General features: G+C 40.5%; 1 protein-coding gene across 5 annotated transcripts in view; it reads right to left on the reverse strand.

The window, feature by feature from the left end:
• Nucleotides 1–5000, reverse strand: part of FBXW5 (F-box and WD repeat domain containing 5) — a 1165047-nt gene that overhangs the window by 1117153 nt on the left and 42894 nt on the right. For 3 of the 5 annotated variants that reach the window (XM_044066649.1, XM_044066652.1, XM_044066648.1), the window contains exon 2: nucleotides 1192–1245. The exons of the other annotated variants lie outside the window; for them this stretch is intronic. The gene's annotated coding sequence lies outside the window, so the exon portion shown is untranslated. The remainder of the gene's footprint in view (nucleotides 1–1191; nucleotides 1246–5000) is intronic. 5 annotated transcript variants of the gene reach the window in all.

Below are 5000 nucleotides of genomic sequence, written 5' to 3' on the forward strand. Positions count from 1 at the left end.
TTAAAAAAAATCAAAACCCTATTCAAAACAAGCTCAAATTACCATATTTCCAAAAGCACTTGTAAAAATGTGCATTCTTATAGCAATAACGGACAATGTCAGTGTGGTATATTAAAGTTTAACCACGGCTCGTGTGGTTTAATCATGAGGGTAAAGCCTGTGTGATTATATAAAGCCAGCTTTGGGTAAATGTTCAATATACCACACCACGGAGTCAGTTATTGCTACTATACAATAACATTTGTTTGTGTCTTTCAGCTTTCCCGGTTAGGGGTCGCCACAGAGGAACTCCGGTCTGCTAATGATTGGCAGTAGATTTTTACGTACTGGCTTGCCGGGCTTAACGCACAACCTTCAACGAAGGAACGCCCATTCACGCATGTCGCTACACAGAAGACGCTCTAACTGAGAATCGAACGGGCAACGTCTAAATGTGAGGTGACAACGCTACCGCAGCACCACCACCGCAGTTCTACTATACAATAACATTACTTAAGAAAATAAAATATTTACTTTTCTTAAATAATGTCTTTGTATAATTACTCCAGGGTGCCTTTCCACATTTTCTCTGGTATCCTGGGGCTTTCCTGATGTACTATGAATGTGTATGGGACTTGCATTCCCATGCTTACTCAGTACATCAGTGCTGTGTAAAGGAAGCAGCGGAGAAAGGAAGATCTCAGTTGCTTTTTTATTCATTTATTTATTAAGAAAAAAAGAAACCAGGAGACTTGACATTCGGGAGAGATAGGACACAGAAACTAAAAGGATAATCAGGTACATTTCTTTAGTTTTGCAGAATGTACTTGATTATCATCTTATTTTTCTCTGTGCCATCTCCCTCATTCATTCATTTTAAGTTCTTCAATTTTGTAAATTTATTAAGAGAAAAAAAAAAAAGAAAAGTAAAAATTTTATGAGATATACGAATGAAAAAAGTCCGGGCGACTAGACCTTTTTCCATTGCTATATTCTCGGATTTACAATGGGCACGCTGGTTTTGCTGACCGATCAGTGTGCTCCTTTTTTACTATTACTGGCCAGTCATTGTAGAATACTGTTTAAATCATGAATGCTTATATCATATTTGGCTACACTTTTTCCTAAATTATTCACTAGTTTGAAATAGATTTAATCCCCAATGATGCCAATTGTTTTATACTGTCTGATATGACATTTTTTGTGTAGTACCTTAAACTTCATGAAGCTTTCCTTCTTGCGCCTCCAATGAATACAGGTCTCAACCTAGATGAACAACCACATCAACAAAAGAGAAATTAAGTAAATTGCTCACATACCCATATTACAAATACAGTAAGGTACAATACTAATTAATCTTTTACAACAGATCTACACACAATAGACTACAAACGATAAATAAATCTGTATGTTAAGTATTTATACCACAGTTTTTTCTCTTTCCAGAAGTCTCTTAGACCATGTAAGTGGTCTTACAACCCCAAGATCAAGGATTAAACACCACACTGCTGCACGAGCACTCCTACTAAATGGTTTCCAAACTTACAGTCCACCACAACCCTGGGTTAAAGGTCCTCGTCTTCTCAAATCCAAGATCAACTACTTCCTAACTCTCCTATGTTCTTGATGTCAGAAGCCCTAGATTTGCTAAGAGAAGGCTGTAGTCGCCCATTAATAATATTTTCTTTGCTCCTATGACAATTTCTAATCACAAGCCATTTGTATTAATTGTTCCACATACTACTACATTCTGTACTGTGACCACCAGTCACAGTTCTACTGCCATAATTTCTTAATCATTCTAAAGCTAACGAGCCATCCCTCCCTCCTCTACTGAGCATATCAACTAACATCTGCTCAAGCCAAAAATCAACTTCTTCCTAACCCTCCGATGTTCTTGACAACAGAAGCTCTAAATTTACTGTGAGAAAGCTACAGTCTCCTTTTGACAAAGTATTTTTCTTTGTCCACTTGACAATTTTTAATTATAAGCCACTAATCTGAATGTTTTCCTGTACTATTACCCTCCATACTGGGGTACTCAGCCACAGCTCCCCATTCTAAAGTTAATAAGTGTCATTGCTCCCTTCCTCCTTCACAGTACATATCATCCCAGTGTTCCTGTACACCACTACCCCACCTTACTCATCCTGCCCCATTACCTAGGCTACATACTACCAGTTTTACAGCCATTCCTATCTTATGCGGCCAAGGTTTCTGTTAAACCCAAGAGTTAAATACCTCCCTCCAAAAGCACCACATGCAGTTAACCTGCATTATTCTCCAGGCTCAGCGCTGCAGCCCACTCTTCCTCGGTCACCTTTTATTTCCTACTTTTTTATTTTTTTTAATTTTTACCTCTGTAACAATTACCCTGCCCTTTTCTCTTCGCAAGGCTCCCAAACCCTGCATAAAAAAGAAATTCTTACGGTAAATGAAATAAGGTAGACCCTTTTCAGCCACAAAATGATCCGTGAAGGTAAACGTAATGTATGCGGACAGTTCAAAGTAACTGACCAATTAGCATGTGGGTGAGACATGAGAAGAAATCAGATCAGACTGCATAAAGATCATCCATGCAGATGAGGAAACAACATACAACCTCCACATGTACAGTAGTGGGTAGTCAGGAATGAAACTTGGAGCAAGATAAGCTAAAGCTATAACTTCCGGCTCCCTGCCCTTTTCTCTTCGCTCTGCTCCCAAACCCTGCGTAAAAAAGAAATTCTTACGGTAAATGAAATAAGGTAGACCCTTTTCAGCCACAAAATGATCCGTGAAGGTAAACGTAATGTATGCGGACAGTTCAAAGTAACTGACCAATTAGCATGTGGGTGAGACATGAGAAGAAATCAGATCAGACTGCATAAAGATCATCCATGCAGATGAGGAAACAACATACAACCTCCACATGTACAGTAGTGGGTAGTCAGGAATGAATCTTGGAGCAAGATAAGCTAAAGCTATAACTTCCGGCTCCCTGCCCTTTTCTCTTCGCTCTGCTCCCAAACCCTGCGTAAAAAAGAAATTCTTACGGTAAATGAAATAAGGTAGACCCTTTTCAGCCACAAAATGATCCGTGAAGGTAAACGTAATGTATGCGGACAGTTCAAAGTAACTGACCAATTAGCATGTGGGTGAGACATGAGAAGAAATCAGATCAGACTGCATAAAGATCATCCATGTAGATGAGGAAACAACATACAACCTCCACATGTACAGTAGTGGGTAGTCAGGAATGAATCTTGGAGCAAGATAAGCTAAAACTATAACTTCCGGCTCCCACCTTTCACTACTAGAAAGGTGCAGACATTCCACAATGTGATCCCTCAATTCCTCCAAACACAACTTTTGGTCCCCTTGAACCTCATCTTTACTGACCCCTCCCCAGTACCTGATGGGTCTACTAGTTACCCTTCAACCCCTCCAGACTTGCTCCGTTTTTGCTGTACTGAGTCATCGATCCCAATGGTGTCCTGGGGACTTTGCTCATCTATGCTTCCATCTGGGGGGATGTTTTTTCATATGACCTACCAACTCACTTTCTCCACCTTCCCCCAAACTTGTTGATTACATTTGAGGGCATCTCCCCTCTTTGGGCCACACCATGCCCTTTTGAGAACTATCAAATGAGCACCCTCCCACCTTGGAAGGGCACACCAATCCCCTGCCCTGATGCTCCAGTAGTCATCTGAGCTGCTAATCGAACCTTGCTCAGCTAGGCTGTAGTCAGGGCTTTATTCCTCTATACCACCAGACAGCCCCTTCAAGCACTTCTTTGTATTAACATACTCCAATTTTTTTCCTTCAAACCACTTCCTTAGTGACTCAAACTACAAGATGTGTTCTTTCCTTAATATGCTAAATGCAATTTCACGGTAACAGGAAAATATAGCACACAGAGACTTAATTCAAATGGGAGGTTAATGGTTTTAGAAAAACAGCAAAAATTACTATATGCAGCAAGAAAAAAAATCACTTGGCTAAAACTAGAAAAAACACTAAGACACCAGTTATCAGTGAATTCATAAAACAGCCAGTCAACAAGATTACTCAGACAAAAACTCCACTTCAGTTTTACTTTGGTGCAAAAATTTTACCGTTATCAGAATGGCAAAACTTGCACTGCAAACCACTGCACAACTACAGAGTTAAAATAATTATTTTAAGATCTAAATTAACAGCCTAAACTCTGAATGAAATGTGTACAGTGCAAAAGCTTCTTCACTTTGTTTGAACCAAACAGCATGCAAATTTCTATGATGTACAAAGCAGTACATATATAAAAACAAATTATCTTCATCTGCCAGCTCTGTGGTTCTGTGGGACATCGTCCTGACTGTGACCCAGATGGCACGGGAGCAACTAGCAACAGAGGTGCTAGAGGAGGAGGTATCCAAAAGGGGTGGGAGTCAGTGGCTAGCACCATCTCACTCATCCTGTGGTAGGGTAGTCCAATCTGCTGCATTACTGGCACCTAGTAAAATAACCCTAGTGTTAAAGCAAAGCAGTGTCCTCTTCTGTGCAAAGTAATACACGGAGCTATAGCCAGGTTTCAACTAACGTGGAAGCACTTAAGTAGTCCACTTCAGCAGCATGCACATTAGGTTATCATTGAGGACCTAAGGACCAAACAAAAAACTCCTAATCCCTACAGGAGGACTGCTGTGATCCCCAGCTCTCATCTCCTTCTCTGATCTCCCTGTGTTCTGCTCAACTGTAACAAAAAATAATGTACGCTTGTTTCCTGCCTTTCCTGTAACTAGTCTAGTCCAGATACAGATTTGCTATATCCAGGACTGTTTGTAAGCTTCTGAGCCCCCCAAGCCTGTCTGTGCTGGAGGGAACCCTGCTAGCTTATCAGTGGGAGTGGTAAGCACTAGGTAACCTATCTACCACATAAGGAGTGGTTTCTGGCCTACAATTTGTAGTTATTGGCCGTTTGGGCAGTTTTTCCATCTCCCTCAACTTCCTGATTTAAAAGCCCGCATTTGCACTTGTCTCTTTCCTGTAACTAGTCT

Source organism: Protopterus annectens, chromosome 3.part1 (assembly GCF_019279795.1).
Source record: "Protopterus annectens isolate FY-2018-M chromosome 3.part1, PAN1.0, whole genome shotgun sequence".
NCBI classification, from domain to species: domain Eukaryota; kingdom Metazoa; phylum Chordata; order Ceratodontiformes; family Protopteridae; genus Protopterus; species Protopterus annectens.